General features: G+C 40.4%; 1 protein-coding gene across 4 annotated transcripts in view; it reads right to left on the bottom strand.

Annotated features, from left to right (window-relative positions):
- The window catches only part of CHD6 (chromodomain helicase DNA binding protein 6), a 586,770-nt gene that overhangs the window by 475,205 nt on the left and 90,958 nt on the right, over window positions 1-20,607 (bottom strand). For all 4 annotated transcript variants that reach the window (XM_029614845.1, XM_029614844.1, XM_029614846.1 and 1 more), the window contains one exon: window positions 18,394-18,571. The gene's annotated coding sequence lies outside the window, so the exon portion shown is untranslated. The remainder of the gene's footprint in view (window positions 1-18,393; window positions 18,572-20,607) is intronic.

Raw genomic sequence — 20,607 nt, 5'->3', positions numbered from 1 at the left:
ACCAATGTGTTGAACCTGGAGTTCAGCTTCACTTCCACTTTTTACTATATGACCTTGAATAATTCTCCTCTACTCCAAATTATGCTGCAAACTTGTGAAGGCAGGTATCTTGCAGCAACATGGCTTATCCCAGTGGCTCTCAGTCCTGTCCACAAGTACTCACTAGCCAGTTCAGTTTACAGGATATTCACAATGGTGTAATTATACTTACCTGTTAACTTCCTTTCCTTTAGTCCTGTCAAACCAGTCCAATCAAGTGTATTATGTTCTCCTCCTGTCAGCAGATAGAGACAGAGGGGAAAAAAAGCTCAAAGCTGACTTCATTACCCCTATAAAGTTCATGTGCTGCCTTCAGCACTTCAGTATTCTATGTCAGAGCTAAGACAACCAAAGATCATTGATTGTTTTGGTTTCCAAATCACCACCAGAACCAAAACCTTATACAACCAAAAAACTTCACTCCATGGTTATTAAACCAGGAATAAGAATCCCTACACTAAGCTCACAATTAAGCCAACTGCCATCAGAATGGGCAATAACATACTTACTGCTAGACTTCTGAAAATATCAGACTGAGAACCCTTGATCTCTGCAGCTTCCTTGGGTGGGTTCTGGATTTAGAGACAAGAAATAGGACTTAGAGAAAGGAAATTAAACAGGTAAGTTTAAATTTCACCTTCTTTATCATCCAAATCAGACTAGTCTAGACAAGTGGGACAAATCAAAGCACCACCACTCTGGGTAAGAGGAAACCACATTAGCTCTCAGGACTCCTGCATCCAAAGCACAGCCTCACCCTACCTGCACATTTACACTGAGGTGCTCACAGCAAGGCTTCAACAAAGGCAAGGGCACTGCCCTGCCATTAGATCCTTGAAAGACAGATTCTGACTCCTGTGCCCTCATCAAGTAGGGTTCACTGGCCCTCGGACTTGCAAACTGTCGCTGGAGCAGGCCAAAGCACTCCTCTCCTTGATTACTGCTGAAATTGATGCTTTAGAAACCACTGTATTTTAACAAATCACATTAATAGACCAAAGACCTATTAGAGAAGAAACTAGTCACCTACAAACATCTCAAAGGTGATCTTCAAAGGACTTGACATGGCTGTCCCTATCCTGGCCTATATCATCTGACTTTCTCACCATTATAAGTGAGAAAAGCCCAATTTCAACAGAAGTGAAACACTACCCTCCAAAAAAAGAGTATATTGGGTATAGATATACCCTTTCCTTTAAAATTACCAAAAGCATCAAGGAGTCTCAAAGAGATGCTACCCTACAAAGCTCGTGAAGAAGAGGAGATGCCAGATCCCTTCAAAACTAAGTTCATTTCCAAGTTGAGAAGATCTCTCACAGCAGAGGACTTGGGTTTTTGAATCCTCTCAGATTATATGCTTTCTTCCAAGAACAGCAAAAGAGCTCTTGCAGCAAGGCAAAACCAGTCTCTGCGCTCTGCAACATTTCCAAATTATGCCTTCATCCCAATCCCCTCTGGTGGAAGAACAAGATTGAAGAACTGGATCCCTGAAAGAGAAATATTGTCTTTTTCTTTAAATTGGCCTAGCAGAGGCTCCAAACTCTAAGTCAGGTCTGATACATGGTCCTATTTATTTATTTATTTATTATTTATTTATTCAACTTTATATACCGACTTTCAAATACATGTCAAGGCGGTTTACATTCATAGAGTTTGTAGTAGCAAATTCAAAAATATATATAAGCAACTTGTCAGTTTAACTTTTACATCTTTCAATAGTCTATTAATCTGAAAAATAATATAAAATATACAATTAAAACACTAAAAAAAAACTTTAAAAAAATATAATTAAATTTAAAATAATTCTAAAAAGTATGTAAGAACCCATCCACGTTCAAGCCCTTAACTAAACTTATCCAACCTCCCTTATCCCTATTGCTCTTTATGTACCCTTGAAACCATTTTGATGTTGTACTTATTCCTTCAGCCCTCCTCAACTTTATATTTCTGGTAATTTAGTGCCACCAAAGGGTGTAACCCCCAACATTAAGTACCCTTGCTATGTAGCCTGGTTCTCTTAACAGAAAAGGTTGTAACAGAGAATGGAAAGGACCCTCTAGGGAAGAATCCTTTGACTAGGGAAAAGGGTGAAGAAGCATCCCTGTTTACACCTTCAGAACTCAGCCCAGGGACAATGTCCATGCCTGCAGTGGAAACATATGCCAAAGACTGGTATCTGAACTCCCTGGCTCCTGCTTTCCTTTTTTGGTTGAAGAACTTGCTTAACTCTGAGCTTCACTTGGTTGAGCTGAAATTCCCTACGGATGCGCCCCACCTGACCCCTTAGAATGGCAAAGACCGTCTGATGATCTTTACACTTCACGATGTCAAAACCTCAGTACAAAACACTTGTCTCCTGAATGACCTACCAAGGGAATAAAGTATTGGGAACCACCCGGTGCTTGACCTATTGGTGCGAGAACTCAGACCCCCCAACTGAGTCAGTTCTGAAAGTGGAAGGGAGAATCAGTTCCAAGAGAACCATCGCCCAGAACACACCCAGGACTCGGCCTACACTCCACCCGGAACCTGAGCCTAAAGCATTCCTGGGATTAGACTATTCATAGCTGCAGCAATAGTCCACACATCTGCACCATCTGCTGGAGAAAGAATTACTGACACAGCAGCAGACCCTGAAGTCAGCTTTGAGATGTTTTTCTCTGTCTCCATCTGGAGGAGGACATAACCCACTTGTCTGGCACGAATGATAAGGAAACTAAATATGCATGAGCTAGATCTGCATGCAATGGAGGCAGCACAAGCAACTTTCTTTCATTCATATTCATTGTGGATATCCTGAAAAGACTGGTAAAGCATACCCCCAAGGATCAAGTTAAGAACCACCATCTTACTTTTTACAGCACTGTGTGAACTGCAAACACTACTTATACCACTGAACAGACTGAAATCACCCTAAATTACTAATTATTACTAACAAGGAAAAAATTAAGGGAAGGAAGCTCAATTTCAAAATAATATGTTTACTGAAGGACACCAAAACAAGGGGTGTTCCAGTGCAGCTATATGGCTAAATGCTTAGCGTTCTGAAAAACCAAGCATATTCTGTTCCCAACTTGAACTTGGATCCTGCTCCTTAAACTAGTTAGCAGTACTGCTGAAACAGCACTCAGTCTCTGGGGACAAGAAGAACAAAATACAGTTTTTACTAGTCAAAGAGTAGCACTGAAAGAAACTGAAGGAATCCGCTTCCTGGTCTGTCTGGGACACATGATCAGTGTCCTCTATGAAGGAAGAGATGAGGGAGAGAAATAAGAAAATATCATAGGCTGTCATGACAAATTTCTGATGACAGCCAGATGTAAAGATCAGGCAAGGGAATATTTAAAAGTCAGGCGATTTTTCCTAGTTAGTGCTCTCTGTACATCTCAAAAGAAATAATAGTGGCATAGGCTAAAGAGCTGTAGCTGTGCTGAAGTCAAGGAGAACTAGAAATGTATCCTATACACGCTAGCAATTAAAGCCTGAGCCGGGAACGAGCCCAATCTCCAGCTCACAGTGCAGTGCATTTTTTACGAGGCCAACCAGCCAACTTTAAAAGTTTAGTTTAGATAATGAATAAAACTAAAATTACTGCACATGCCATTAAGAAAAATGTCTTTTCACACAGAAAGCATAACAACCAATGAAGAGAAATGATCTATGAAGCCTGAGTGCAGCCTACCGTATCCATTAAATCAAGCTTCCCTCATATATATTTCAAGCCATAAAATTACAGATCCTATTCACATAACTATACGAAAGTGCATCTGAATAATGAAGTCAAAATTTACAAGTGAGATTTTCTGCTCTTGTCATTTAGCATCAGTGGGCAGCCAAGTACTGTTAAACCGACCACTGCACCTTCCTGCTGAGACTCATGTATTTCTGCTCACCTTCACCTTGGTAATCAAAAAGCCTCTTATGCTTGAGGAACCTGGAAGTCAGTGGATCATGCCACTTACTGGAATATCCCCAATCAATTTTATTTCATTTGCATCTTCCTTAAACAAAATAATGCTGACTCCCCATTATGAGGAGAACTTGCTCAAATTTGAAACTTCAAGATAAATGTTTCATCCTTTCATTTTTTCCTGCTAGTGACAGACGAGACTATCCTAACAGTTTCAGCTCATATTTGCTCAATTTACTGATTAAAATGTTAACACACTGAGTTACTGTATAGTGTAAATGGGATGCCTTTCTCAGATGTCAGTGAATCCAGTGTTTTCTGAAGATATCTAACAAAAGATTAATCAAATGTAAATGGTTTTCTATGATTGGTTTAATACATTTTTGACTGATAATCTATTTTCTCTATTTAGTAATATCTTCAATTTTCAGAAAAATAACATGACAATTTCTAACAAATTCAGTCAATAATATAAATGAAAAGAAAAGCCACTAGAACAAGCTCCACAAAACTGGAGGAGATAAAAGGCAAAGCAAATGCGAGAAAAAAATACATTATCAAATTCAACTACCAAGTCATCACCAAATCTAATAAATACATAAAAACTAAAAAGAAAAACAGATCATCCAGGTCATTTGAAGAGATAGAGCTAATATTACTTAAAGGAGCAGAATCTAAAGTTGGAGCAACCTTCTTAGCAAGAGAAACAGACAGTTGGGTTGGGTCCCAGAAAATATATTCTAATCACGATTGTTCTTTATTTAAGTTTTGAGTGGGCCGATATCAGAGCACTGAAATTCAACTTGCCTCCAAATACAGATATGCAGAAGTTAAAGATGCCTGTCTGAATTATTTTAATCAGACAATACAGGACCAGCACAATATAATTTTGTATTAGCTAAATTTTTACTTTACAGATTACAAATTTGCCCCGTCTCAGAATTTTATGGCAAAACAAGGCCTCAATGGACTGTGAGTTTTCTTCATATTTTTAATGTGTGTTTGTAAAGGATGTAACTTATGATTATTTTATACTGATTAACTAGATAGCACCTTTATGACATCTCTACTCGCTCACAGAGCCATGTTTATTTGTATTGTGATTTTTTTCATTTTGTGTTTGTCTACAGATATAAACTACAAAAAAATATATCTTGAGCTTAATATTCCATAGTCACTTAGACACAGAATAAGTAAAAATGTAATTTTTTTTTTTGTTTAACTAAAGCCAAGTTTATCTAATCAGAAAGTCACAGAGCAGCCAATATAACCAGCACAGCAACTCATTTTTATAAAATCTTTTCAGATATCAAAGACTTTAAACTGTGCTTTTACACATCTGGCTTCAATCTATGATTGAATCTATGGCATTATTGCATTCAGAATCCTAAGATGAGTGTTATCAATTACAAAATTTGATGTTCATACCTCTTTGCTATCTTCTGCATAAAGTGAAATTGGTGTTCTAATTAAACAGCTAAGATTCCACTGAAAAACAAAAACTTAACAAAAATCCATTTCCAGATAAATTGTCTATCTCAAGTACCTGAACTATGTAATAACCCAAAGAAAAGCAGGGTCAGTCTTTCCACAGGCAGAAACAGAACAATCAAAGTCCAGATTTCTACTGCTGGCTGTTGTCTGCCTACTTCTGATAAACTATTTTAAATAGAAGCTATGTAAGTGAGACACCTAGAGAAAATGTAAATTGACTATTATCCCATCTTCCCCAATAAAGCAAATTCCTTAACATGCATCACCCAAAGCACAGTCATATTAGCCCCTACTACTCTGGCACTTCTTTCCAACAACATCTACATCACTTCAACTCTCTTCTTATACTGTTCTCTTATCTGGCCTATATGTGTTACATAGGCACTATCAAGATTTTCATACTTCTTATTCAGCTCTAGGGTGAATAGATATTTCCAGCACACAGAAGTCCTTGTTTTGCCATATTGCACATATGGACTTAGAAGACCTGGTTTCCTTATTATATGGTGGATTACAAATCCAATAATTAAATACAAGACTCAGGATCAACAGTACAGAAAGAAGAAGAAAAAAAATATTTATATAACGAGAGGCTTCAAACTTTTACACCTCAACAACATTCATGCAGCAGGGAAACACTATCATAGGTCTCATTTTTTGTAGGTTTTTTTTGCATGTAATATTTCTATGAAATTTTATCTTGTAATAGCAAATGTCCAATATCACACTTGTCTTATGAGTGAAGAGCAAGGAGACATGACCAGTCAACCCGCTGAACAGGGTTTTGAGAGTGTGAAATTTATCTCTCTCTGCTTCAAGGGAACTCACCTTTACTTAGGAAAGGATAAATGTGATATTGAACATTTGATATTACAAGACAAAATGTATTAGGAATTTTATATGCAAAAAAAAAAAAGAGACCTATGATGACAGTGTTTCCCTGGAGCACAAACAGCAGTGAGGGGTATATTATTGTCGCCCTGACCACAAGAGACAAGAGAAATGCTGACAGAGATTAGACAGGCTACTGAAGTCTATAGTACAATATTGGGAAGTTTCCAATTACCTTAATACTGACTCACTGAAAGTCTCCTCAAGGCATGCTATGGAGCTAAAGTTTCTAGGTACCATAAATGACTGTTTCTTGGAGAAACTGGTCTTAAAACCAAGAGGACCACCAACTTTAGATTTAGTTCTCAGTGCAATGTAGAACCTAGCATAAGAGGTAACAATGGTGGAGTCATTTGGCAATAGTCATCATAACAAAATCAAATTTAACTTAATTAAAAGATTAATAAAACTACTGTAGTAACATATTGTTATGGAAGGACCTGGGTTCAATTCCTGGCTCAAATGAGCTACTCCCAAAGTCAGTCAGGGTTGGGGATGCGCTGGAGACAGCATTCACAGATCATGGTAAGGGGCATGGGGAGGAAATCATAGCCATCTTGCACTGACAACTACTGACCAATTAGGGCCCATGATTGCAAGAAAAGCAGTCATTGCAAACTGCAGATTGTAGACCTTCAAGACAATGACCGGACTAAAGTAAGTTGGGAGGGGATATGATTGATTGTGTGTAGTTTTATATGTTGTAAACTGCTCTGACCAGTTCTTCTCTTGGGTGGTATTTATTTAAAATTGTTTATATGCCACCTTTACAAAGAAGGATGAACAAAACGGTTTACAGAATAAAATATACATAATAAACAACACAGGAGTCAATCACAGATACAACAAAAACATAATAAAATAACAGTAAAAATAGCAGTCAACAGTCTCTGTAAGACAAACAGTAGCAAAGAATGCTGGATGGTCGCAGCTTGCAGTGCCTAAAGCTGTTTTAGGCTGGATTTAAGAGGTGGGAGGTGGACCAAATGCATGGAGGAAAGATGTGTTTTTAGGCTTTTCTTAAATTCTTTATGGTTAATAATCTGCCTTAGATAGCCTGGAATGCAATTCCAAAGTAGGGGGCCTGCTGCTGAAAAATAAATAAAGATATAAAATAGGGGAAAACATCCCCAGGTAGTTGTGAATGAAGGCTCATTGTGCAAGGTGCTAAATCCCAGACCCCAGTCCTGGTTCTGACTGAGCTTGAAAGCCAAAGGATCAAGAGGGATTTGACAGGTCAAAATTTAAAAAAAAGAAAGGAGACTATGATAAATTAGAAAATTGGTTAGAAGGAAACAAGGAGAATTTGTGAAGACTAAAGGTCTGTATGATGCAGAGAGATTATTTAAAAAGAGCATCTTGGAAACCCCAAGTTAAACAGGGCAGAAAGAAGAACAAACGGTGCTGAGGAAGTGGCTATTTAAGACAAAAAGAGGTCCTTTTGAAAAATAGAAAGTAAAGCAATTCCTACTGAGGAAAATAGGAGCATACACACATAGGAAATTAAATGTAAAACAGGTTAAGGGAGAATTTGAAAAGACTTGCCAAAGAGACAAAAACTAATAATGGGCAGGACAATTTTCAAAGCGATTTAGGAAGATAAAAACAAACAAGTGTTTTACCGGCAATAATCAGGTATCTCAAACCTGCTCTCCCTAAATGTGGTTAAAAATCCATGTCTTGTTCCAGTTATAGCCATGTTGAGAGCAGATGCGCCTGGGGGCATTTAGGGAGGAGGAGTAAAACTACGCACAAGGTTTGTATTTTCAACTCAATACACATACTTGTTTAGCAAAAATCCAATTACAGAAAAAGCAGGTACAAGTGATTATGCATACTCTGTACCTGTGTCACCTTTCAGAGAAAAAGTATATACATACAGTACTTCACTAAGAATTTGTTGCGAAGAGCACAGGGAAAGCATGTGCACAGAATCTGCTCCAATGCAGACAGCATGAAACATCTTTTCAAGTATATCAGAAGAAGTCTGCCGGTTAGTCAGTTGGCCCATCAGACAACTTGGAGATAAAAGGAGTGCTCAGGGAGGATAAGGTTATCGCAGAAATTGTTTTTTTTCACTTCACTTTTCGTGACATTTCAAAGTGGATTACATGCAAATGCTGTAGGTATTTCTCCATCGACAAAGGGCTTATAATCTAAATTTGCATCTCAGCTCAGTGTGCAGCAATGGTCAAAAAAAAAAAAGTAGAAGAATGTTAGGAATTAAATTAAGCAGACAATTTTCAATTTATTTTTTTTTTTTAATGAAAACTCCCCCCCTCAGAGTACAGAAATAGAATGGTTAAACTGAAAAGAAAATGTGCACCTGAAATTTGGTGCACACTGTGTACCCATGGTATGCACACTGGCAGATTTTCAAAAGGAAACGCCATAGAGATTGTCATATTAAAAATGAATTACAGGTCTGTGGATACAAAGTAGGAGCTATACTGGGATCAATGTTTAATGCTCTCATTAATGATCTGGAAAAAAAAGAGAGTACATAATCAAGTATCAAACACAAACAGTCTGAGGAACTGCAGGAAGACTTGCAAAACCAGGGAACTGGGCATCTAAAGGGCAGATGAACTTTAATATGGACAAGTGCAAAGTGATGCACATAGGGAAAAATAATCCCAACTGCAGGTACACAATGCTGGACTCCGTATGAGGTCTCATCACCCAGGAAAAGGATCTTGAGAGTTTTTGTGGTTGAAATCCTTGTCTCCGCGTTCAGCGATGGTCAAAAAAGCAGAATGTTAGGAATTATTCAAAAATGAATATGGAAATAAACTCCAACCACAACTTGAATATTCTGTGCAGTTCTGGTCATCCCATCTCAAAAAAGTAATGGAACTTGAAAAGGTAAAGAGAAGAGGATCAAAAATGATAAAGTGGATGGAACTGCTCCCTTATGAAGAAAGGCTTGATATGATTAAGGATCCTCAGCTTGGAGAAGAGGCAACTTAGATAAAATATGAAAAAAATGTATAAAATTATGATTGATCTGGAACAAGTGAAAAGAGAATAGTTACTTATCCTTTCCAATAATACTAGAACTAGGGGAACACTCTATGAAACTGATACTAGCTTAAAACAATTTTCATTCACTGCACAATTAAAATATAGAATTTGTTGCCGGATGTTGACAAAGCCAATAATATCCCTGTGTTCAAAAAGATCCATTATCAGCCAGGTAGGATTGGGAAATGCACCCCTCTTACTGCAGGAAGTTGGGAGTGAACAGCAATTAGGGACCTTCATTTTCGGTTTTTATCGCTCTTTATTTTTCCCAGGAATTTATCATGGTTTATTATGTTGAGAACAAAAACAGGAGAACATCAGTTGAAACAAACGACTCAATTTTCTGGGTAAATATCAAAGTTTATTTTGTTGGACAGAAGCCAGGACTATAAAATAATATTAAGCAGATTCTCTCACCCACCTACTCAGCAGCCCCATCTCTACCCCATCCCCTGCCTTTCGTGTCCCTCTCTCCTTCCATCCTCATCCTGTAAGAATCTCCCTCTACGCCCCTCCTCCTACTCACTCACTCACTCACTCAACATTGCAACAACTTCATCCTTATTGGTGGTGGCTCCAGGTTTTTCCTCTCTCGTTCAGCAGCAGGCTTACTGATGCTCCTGCACTCTGCACTGTTTTTGTGCCAGGCCAGGGAGCTTGCCAGGAAGTGCTTCTGGTGGGACCATGCCTGTTTCAAATACATTTGCGGCACCAAACAGCAGGTACTTTGGCTACTTGAGGGGTGAGAAGTTGGAACTTGAAACAAGGCATGCGCTTTGGCCCAGACTGACTTCCAGTAGCAGTTGGAGGCCTTGAAACCCTGGAGCAGCGTTTTAATCAACCTAAATGTGATGTGATGAGTGGTGTGGGAGTGAGCCCTTTGTGCTGTGGCACAGTTGATGCAACCTCATAAGTGAACCCTACAAGGATTATGCCATCAGCTGGTGAATGCACCCTGAAACAGCACAGACTGAAGCTTCATCTATACCAGCCATTTCATCCACAGGTTGAGTTCTGGAGGCCAGTAAATCCCTAGGGCGACAGAGAGAGAACAGGAGTCCAAGGTCATGCTGAGATCAAGACACTGGAGAGATCATGAACGGGCCAGAAGACATGATAGGTGGCAAGCAAGCATAGTTAGTTCCAAGGCAATGATCAGGTCCAGGCAGCAGGCAAACATGGTCAGGTCTAAATCTATGGTCAGTTCCAGGATATCAAGCCAAGGATAGACGAAGTCAGACAATGAGACACTGAAGAAACTAGCAAGGGAGGGTTATATGACACAGGCTGGGTGAGGCAAAGTTGGGCAAGGCAAGCCTGGATGAGGCAGGCTTGGGCAAGGCAAGGCTGGATGAGAGAACACAGGAACTCAAAAAGGCAGAAGCAACACACTGTACACAAGGCAGGAGGCAGTGATAGGCAGTCTGGGTCTGCTGTCATCATCGCTGGGCACTGCAGGGCTTTTCCAGCCATTGGTCCTTTAAGTGCTGATGCATGTAGCGTGCCTGCCTAAGGAGGTTCCGAGGAGGCGCAGGAACATGGCAGCATACAGACAGCGTCTGAGATGCATCAGGAGCTGGAGCCTACTGGATTGTGGCGGTGTTCCTGCCACATCGGGAGGGCGCTGAAGACGCAGGGGTGAGTCGGAGAGAGCAGCAGGTCTTGGGCCTACCCCACTGACAGCCAAACATAACATTAAACGTTGGGTGAATATCAGTTTAAACAGATTGTCTTCATTAAAGCCTGGTAATGAGAAATTACTACTTACCTGATAATTTCCTTTTCTTTAGGACAGTCAGATGAATCCAGAACAAGTGGGTTATGCACCTCTGCCAGCAGATGGAGACAGAGCAAACTGACGTCACAGTGTATATACCCCTGCAGTGACATCAGCCTGCCAGTATTCTCTTCAAAAACAACTGTAGACAGACTAGCAAAACTCGATTAAACAGATACTCAGGCAACACTGAGCTCAGACAAGAATGTATTAACACTAGTCTAGGGACTGGATGAACACTGACCAATAATCTCTGCAATAAGTAGCAATGGAGAACCACCATAATACAACCATTCGGCAGCCAAGGGAAGGAAGCTGGATTCATCTGACTGTCCTAAAGAAAAGGAAATTATCAGGTAAGTAGTAATTTCTCATTTCTTAGCATCCAGTCAGATGAATCCAGAACAAGTGGGATGTAACCAAGCTATTCCCGAATAGGGCGGGAGGCTGCCTGTGGTCCAGTCAAAAATGCACATGCATAAGCTGTGTCCTCCCAGGCCTGCACATCCAGATGATAATACCTGGAAAAAGTGTGTAATGAGGACCATGTTGCAGCTCGGCAAATGTCGACAGGAAACAACAATTTCACTTCTGCCCTTGACACTGCCCTAGTGGTATAAGCCCTGACCTGACTAGGTAACAGCTTCCCAGCAACAACGTATACAGCTTTGACTACCTCCTTAATCCAGCGAGCTATGGTAGCCTACAAGGCCGTCTTCTCGCCATGAAGGACAAATTGGTGATCCGTCTTCCGTAATTAGCTCTGTAATTAAAACTGAGAAGGAAAGACATGGACATGATTAATCACATTTAACAACGAACATTGATAAACTATGTTACCGAACCTTATGGCACCTATGTAAATGGACAAATTGTAGTATCATTACTTTTATGTGCCTTAATGTAAACCGTTGTGACGGTCCCCACCAAACGACGGTATAGAAAAGACTTTAAATAAATAAAATAAATAAATAAAGGCTAAGTAACCGCCAGATACCGGACAATAAATCTCTTGACATCCAAGAGTCGCAAGAGATGATACTCCTTTACTTCTCTTTCTCTGTCCAGAGATGGCAGGGAGATGGACTGATTCAAGTGAAAGTCAGTGACCACTTTCGGTAGAAAGGAAGGAACAGTACGCAGCTGTAGCGCCCCTGGAGTCTCCCAGAGGAATGGCTTCCGGCAAGGGAAGGCCTGCAGTTCAGAAATCCTACACGCAGAACAAATTGCCACAAGAAACACAGTTTTCAAGGTCAGTCACCGCAAGGTCAGGTTACGTATCGCTCTAAACGTAGGACCCGCTAAGAAATCCAATATCAAATTAAGACTCCATAAGGGTACCAGAAACTGCAAAGGAAGACAAAGATTTTTCACTCCTTTCAGGAAAAGGGCCACATCAGGATGAGCAAACAAGGATCCGCCATTCACTTGACCTCTGAAACAGGCAAGAGCCGCTACTTGTACCTTTAAGGAATTACGTGCCAAGCCTTTATTCAAGGAATCCTGCAAAAATTCCAAAATAAGAGGGATCTTGACTGAACAAGGAAGAATACCTCGATCCTCAAACAGGCCTCAAACACTCACCAAACCTGCACATAAGCCAAGGAAGTGGAGAACTTTCTAGCTCTTAGCAAGGTGGAAATCACTTGCCGCAGAGCATTCACGTTTCAGCAAGCGAGCCTTTTCAGGGCCATACCGAAAGACAAAACAGAATCAGATCTTCATAAAGAATAGGAACCTGCCGCAACAGATCCCTATGCACCGGAAGCCGAAGGGGTGATTCCACCAGGAGCTGCCGCAAATCCGCATACCAAAGTCTCCTGGGCCAACCCGGAGCAACCAAGAGCACCATCCCTCTGTGGGACTCAATTCTTCGTACTAATCTGCCCAACATGGGCCATAGAGGAAAGGCATACAGCAACTTGTCTTCCAGCCATTCCTGCACAAAAGCATCGATCCCAAACGACTTCGGATCTCTCCTGATGAATCGTGGAACTTTCGCATTGCGAGAAGTTGCCAGCAGGTCTAGAAATGGGAGACCCCAGCGATCCAGAATCAGCTGAAATGCCTCATTTGATAGACACTATTCTCGTGGGTCCAGACTTTCCCGGCTGAGAAAATCTGCTCTTACATTGTCTTTTCCTGCTATATGCAAGGCTGAGATCATCTGAAAATGTAGTTCAGCTCATTCCATTAGTTGATCTACCTCCTGCGACACATGCTGGCTCTTGGTTCCACCCTGCTGATTTATGTAAGACACAGTAATTGCATTGTCCGACATTAACCGGACCACTCGACCGCATGTTGATGAACTGCAAACATCAAGCCGGACTGCCCTGGCTTCCAAACAATTGATGTTCCAGAGAGACTCTTCTACATCCCAGCTCCCTTGCGCTGTCAGCTCCTGACAGTGAGTTCCCCAACCATGGAGGCTTGCCTCTGTCATCAGTATCTGCCAGTCTGGTGATGCTAGGGAAATTCCCTTCCTTAGATGATCCTGCTGTAGCCACCACTGCAGTTGGGAGGACACCTCCATCACCAGGTGTAGCCGAACCAAATAGTCCAGAGACTGCGGGTTCCATCGAGACAACAGGGAGCGCTGAAGAGGACGCATATGCACTCTCGTCCACGGTACCACTTCCAGGTCACTGCCATTAAAACCAAGTGCCTGCAGGTAGAACTATATGGACAGGCACAGAGTGTTCATCAATAGACATGGCTGTGCCATCAATTTCTGTATACGAGCTTCAGGCAGGAAAACCTTGCTCTGTTTCGTGTCTAACTGAACCCAAAGGTATTCCAACAACTGAACAGGCTGAAGACTTCTCTTGGCCAGATTCACCACTCAGCCAAGCTCCTGCAACAGGGAGATCATCTTGCGGGTCACCAGGCAGCTTTCTTCCAGCATCTTGGCTTGAATCAGCAAGTTGTCCAGATACGGGTATACTAGGATCCCATCCTCTCTCAATTCTGCCGCAACTACCACCATTACACCTGGGAAAAGATCCTGGGAGCGATGGCCAGACCAAAAGGCAGTGCCTGAAACAGATAATGGTGTCCCAGAACTGCGAACCGCAGAAAATGTGCAAAGAGAAAGGCGCTTAGGTTTCTTAGATATAGGTGTCATTAGACTGGCAGCGTGCTGACTGGTGGCCTGAGGCGTGCATCTGTTTGGTTTTTTTTTTTAGGACGTCCAAAAAATTCTAGGTGTCCAACATAGGCATCCAAATATTAGGCGTCCAACACCTAGGTGTCCCAATGCCTAGGCAGCCAAGACTTAGGCGACTCTAGTGATAGGCGCCATAAAAAAATGTAAGCACATGGCAATGCTCAACTTGAATGCACAGGTAGCGGACGGCCACTTAATTCGCCACTTAACTTGGTTGCACAGATTACTAGGCCTGCCTAAATGTCAAAAAACTGGACACACAACTTGGATGCATAGCTAGACACACACACTAAACCAACAATCCTGTATAAAGCAGCCTAAAAGTGCATGAAACACCGCTGAAGTCCACCAAGTGGTGCGCGGGCAAAAAGGCCTCAGAGCAGAGTCTAGCCGACAGAGACTGCTCAACCTGCACACATCCCTCAACCTCCCATGGAACAGGACAAACATTGGAACGGCACACGGAGACCGGGGGAAGGAGGAAGACCTACACCAAAAAACCCTCCTTCTCTGTCTCTGTATTTTATTTTATTTTTTTTCCTTTTAAAACTTACCTGAGCTCAGCCTTATCTGGCTGAGTACAGAGACAGTCTCCGGCTGCAGGGAGGAGAGGGCATAAGCCGACACTGACACATTCGGCTTCTTGCACCCATTGCCTTTCAGCTGCTTAACAGCTAAGTCCACGCCAGCTGAAAAACCAGCTATGGGACCAAGACATTCATCTAAGGGCCCACAGAAATCACCTCAGGAATTCTCAACTGGGGGAGGGACCTTCTGGTATCACCATAGGAGAGCAGGGTGAATTTATTTTCCTTATTTCTCTTTTTTCAAATCAAAGCAATCCCCAGTAGGAAGATGCACATACAACATCTGCTGGAGATGGAGAATATTGGTAGACTGTCATTGCAGGAGTATATATATACTGTGACATCAGTTGTCTCTATCTGCTGGTAGAGGTTATTGGAGGAAAAGTCCATTATTTGCTATTAATCAAGTTGACTTAGAAAATAGCCACTGCTATTACTAGCATCAGTAGCATGGGATATACTTAGTTTTTGGGTACTTGCAGGTACTTGTAGCCTGGATTGGCCACTGTTGGAAACAGGATGCTGGGCTTGATGGAAGCTTGGTCCGACCCAATATGGCATGTTCTTATGTTCATCTGACTGGATGCTAAGAAAGGTGACATTTTCTACAGAAAAGAAAATTCAAGAATATGATATGAAGTTGGCAAGAGAAAGGTTCAGAGGAAAAATTAGAAAATATGTGTTTAATGAGAGGTTGGAATCTACATGTAATAGCCTATACGAAGCAGGAATTAAAACCAAAACTATAATCAGAATTTTAAAATGCTTGAGAAATACATAGAGTACTGGTAAGGGCAAGTGAGGGTAAGAGCTAAAAAGAATGAGGAAGGGGGCTTGAGTGTTTGTTCAGTCATATACAACTTTATAGGGCAAGAGGGGAGACTATAAGCCAAAGGCTAGAGAATTATAGTACAGATGCATTGGGGTTCAAAAAGTCAGAGTATTGTGCACAAAAAAAAGCCATGGTTACAACCCTAACAGCAGCAGTACAACAAATCTGGCTTACAATAATCCTCTGATAGCCTGCACAGAGCAACCATGATTATTATCCTAACATCAATGAACAAGGAGTGGCCAGATGTTTTGGACAACAGCCTCACTAGTTTTGGTGGCTGTTTGGATTATGAGGGAGCCTGGGTGTTGTAATAAGTATGTGACTTGTAGGAACCAAATAGTAAGACAAAGCCTGAAACCAAATTCCAGTGGAGATAATAGAGGCCAGCATAGTAATGGAATTTAAACATGATTGGGATAGTTAAAGCGCTCAAAGGAAAAACAATGTTGAGATGTTGGGTAAAAGTCCTGGGTAGAAGATAGTGCTGGTTTAAATATGGAAATATATATGCTCATCTACCCAAAGTGGTTAGTGCAGTTAGTATAGCTGTGTTTAAGAAAGGATTGGATAAGTTCTTGGAGGACCTGCAATTAATTAAGTTGACTTACATAATAACCACCGCTATTACTAGCAACTGTTACATGGAATAGACTTAGTTTTTGGGGTACTTGCCAGGTTCTTATGGCCTGGATTGGCCACTGTTGGAAACAGGATGCTGGGCTTGATGGACCCTTGGTCTGACCCAGTATGGCATTTTCTTATGTTCTTAAGTAGCACAGGCATAGAGAGAAAGCCATTTAGGCACACTGGATGGTCCTTATCTGCCATTATTTACTCTATTTTCAGAAGGATATAATGCCTTGCAAGTCTTTACATTCTTTTAAAACATATAAACCAAAATGCATTAAAGTAGTTTGTTCTACTGATCTACTCAACACACTCTATATTTTCATCATGCAAGAACAATTATAGAAATGCTAGTAGTAAAAGCCCAGACAAGGAAGGGGAAATACTGTAAATTGTAGGAAGTGCATAACTGAAATGTGTGGTAACAGAGTATGCAGGCTAAGCTTGGGTATACTGTGTGGTAGTAGAGATGGGATTGGACAATTCAGAGAGAGGGAGACGGGGAGAGTTAGAGCTGGAGAGTACGGCCAGAGAGAGGGGTGCAGCTCAATTTCAATATGTGGTAGTAGACTGGATTGGACAATACAGAGAGAGACAGGGGAGCAGAGGTGGAGAGTACAGGGAATGGGGCTGGCAATACAAGTGCTGGGTAACTTTCCTCTTTATTATAGTCAGATTCCAAAAGTAAGAATAAAAAGCGCACCGATTCAAGAAACTGTCTAAATAAGGTCCATAATAAGTTATATAGAGCCCAACTACGTATAATCACAGTAGTTGAGCTGATCTAAATATTTTTGGACGAAGAATCAAGCTGTTTATGTTGTACGAAGTGAGCTTGAAGCAAAGGTCAAAACATGCTAAACATTCTGGGATAACGTTATTCAAAGGTACAGACTGGGGAAAGACTAAAAGAAAATTTCAGCGTGTTTGAATATCTCTTGGGGCACTGTCAGGTCCATCATTGTAGAGTGGAAACAGTTTGGCACCACCAAGACTCTGCCACAATTAGCTGGTTCCTCCAATGTCAGTAGCCATGGATTAAGGAACTCAGAGGCCCTTGCATCCAAAGACGACTCTGCTGACTGTTCCACTTGGGCGGGATTGGAAACAATCTGTCACAGGACATGTTAGTCCATCACACCTCTCCAGAGCACTGAACCTCCAGAATGATCAGTCACCTTCCCTTTCCTCTTCCTATCCATAGCACTCCAAGAGAAAAATCAAAAGGTAAAAGAATGAGAAAAATCTTATTATGTGACTTTTCTAATAGGAATTTTTCATTCATGGACCAAAATGTTTGGGTCTTCCAACATTTGCAGACAAACCCTAGTTAGAAGGAAAGCTTTCCTCCAGCTTAGGTAGTCTCTACTTTCTAAAAGAAGTCTTTTTCTCGAAGGTGCAATTTTTGGATAATTCTTCCATTTTCTTTGAATCTAACCAATTGAAAGCTTTTCTGGATAACAACTGTTGACACCTTCATCACTCATTCTTGAGGTCCTGTGACTAGAAGATTATAGAATTATTCACTCTTTGTTCAGCATACCTGATGTGATGTTAAAATTCTTAATTTAATATTATCTCTTTTCCCCCCTCCTTGAGAACTTAGTAGAGATTTTACTGAATAGATCATTTTCTATAGGGTTTTTGCCTGTTTTTCTTTTTATTTATATGTTAAAACAATTTCTGTCAAGCAAATATTAGGTAAAAATTTATAAATAAAGAGTTAAAAAAAAAAAAAAAGGTAAAAGAAATTGAGCATCTGGCACCAGTGTCTGTACAAGCCATCTTGCCTCCCCCTTCATGGTAATTGTCTTAATTATGTATTATTATAATGAATTTTTAATTTTGTTATTATAAAACACCTTAAGCAAGAAACAAATTCAAATAAACAAATTGCCCCATTGTCAAAGGCTATCACAAGCAGATCAGACAATTTTGAAAACATCAGCTAACTGCAGCATGATTGTCCCGTATCTGACATTTTGTTTTGCTGACAGGACCCTCTGCTTTAAGGGGAATAGAAATCATCTGTTTACACACCCTGGAATTTTGTCCTGGATCTTGTCCTCTGCATGTATGGAGAGTTTTTGTTCCTGTGTGTCGTTCTCTTTAGTCTCTCATCACATTATCTGGATGGTTCTGCCTATGGAATTAGGTCAGCAATGAGTGAGATATTCCATTATCTTCTCTCTTGGATTACTGAGCAGTTGCCATGTCACTGTATGAGAAAGAAAAATTTAACTATAAGGACCAATGCAATAAACAGAGACAAGTTATTTGTATTGCAGGGCTACCAACTAAACAAGGTGTAATCGGAAGGCTTCTTTCTCCTAGGTTTTCTTTTGAATATTATGATTATTAACTTTGATCACAATAATTACATATTGCATTCAAGTGCAATATGAAACCTGCTAAAGAGACAAAAATTAACTGGTTAAAAGGATAGGAAACAAAAAGACCAAGACTAAATGGTCAGTTTTCTCAATGGAAAGAGGTAAATGGTGGCATACCCCAGGGGTCTGTACTGGGACTAGTATTAACTCATTCATTAACTATCTGGAAAGTAAAGTTGTTTACCAATAAATGGTGTTCTCCATGAACAGGAGGATAAATCAGTCAAACATGTTGGTAATGGCATACAACAGCCGCGAGAACAAAACGTTTTAGTAACTAGAACTAGAAAGATCTAGAAGTAATGTTCCCTATAAGCTGTATGCATGTACACGCATACACAAGCACATACAGAAAAACATAATATGCGGATAAAAAAGAAAATAGAATGGTGTTTCAAAGAATACTGCACAAAAAAATGTGTACACTATGCTGCATATAAGAACTTTTCTGTGCACACAGCCAACAATAAATTAGAGGAAATAATAACTAGAAGGGCTTTCTACTCATACACAATTGACACCAGGTAGCTGAATGCAACAAGCCCCTTTCATTCATATATCAGAACTAATTAAAGAAAATATTTTTTAGTTCCAAGGGGAGGATGTGAAGGGGTGTGTCACTGATTTATCCTGACATCTACGGAGAATACCAGTTACACGTAAGCAACTTTGTTTCTCCATGGACAAGCAGAATGAATCAGCCACATGTCAGGATTCCCAAGCTAACAGTCATTATGAATCCTTTATCCACATTCTTCTTAAGAAAAGCTGCCCAAATGGGCATTTGGCAGGAAGGAGCGAAATAAAAGTTTATGCTAATTTTTTTAAAAAGATTTAATACTAGCTGGTCAAATTTACTATCATGGCAAAAGTCAATATCCTGGAAGTAATGAGAAGTAAAATATATGCACTAAACTCAATGTAGCAATTTTACACATTTCTTCAACAGAGGTATTTGAGATGTAAATGCTTCCATTGTTCTTACATTACATGTTTTTACCACAACCTTCTAAAGAGTTTTTTTTGGCTTAGCAAAAAGAGGTACAGTTCGATATTAATTTGCAGTTGTACATTTTGCAATAGCAAATCCAGCTCTCAGCGGCGAAAATGCTACACCTTTAACTGGCGCTGTTAAAGGTGTAGCACTGGCCAGTTAAAGGTGTAGCACTTTTCGAAGCTGAGAGCCGCCGCCAATCGCACACGTTCTTGTAGGTGATAGCCAGGAACATCGCCCAGAACTTCAGTGACACAAGCACAGTTATTTTTCATAGAAACACAATTTTTGGTTAACCAACACAAGCAATCACTGCGGAGCAGATTTGACCGCAGTGACAGCACATCGTTCATAATCTGCGAGAAGGAAACCTTTTCCACAGTACAGTGCCACTTCCGTTTATATACAGCGTTCCACAGGTTATTCTTGTCAACATCCAGCCCTTGAAGAAGGAGCCTAGCCGCTCCGAAACGTCTAGATGTCGGCTGCACAAGATTGACCATAATAGCAGTACAAGATAAGTGACATAATTGGATGTAAAAGGCCTTATTATTTTGGCCAGGTTTAATACAAAAGCAGCATTTCTCAACACTGAGCGTGGAAGTGGACAGTAATCAGCACAAGAGATAAAAGAGACTCAGGTACCTAATGATTTTTGAAGCCCAATGGTATGGCTCACAGACACGATAGCTATATTACTAATAGCATCGTATGAAGGTACACCTGATCTCACACAGAATTTCCTTGCATAACAGGTCATACATTTATTTATATTTTGTTTCATGTTATATATTTTGGGTATTTATATTAAGTAACATTTCTAAGTTAAACATATGCTAGGCAGACTAGATGGACTATTTTGATCTT

The sequence above is a fragment of the Rhinatrema bivittatum genome, chromosome 8, assembly GCF_901001135.1.
Source record: "Rhinatrema bivittatum chromosome 8, aRhiBiv1.1, whole genome shotgun sequence".
Classification (NCBI taxonomy): Eukaryota; Metazoa; Chordata; class Amphibia; order Gymnophiona; family Rhinatrematidae; genus Rhinatrema; species Rhinatrema bivittatum.
The sequence above is the reverse complement of the archived record's forward strand: the minus strand, read 5'-3'. Positions and strand labels throughout refer to the sequence as shown.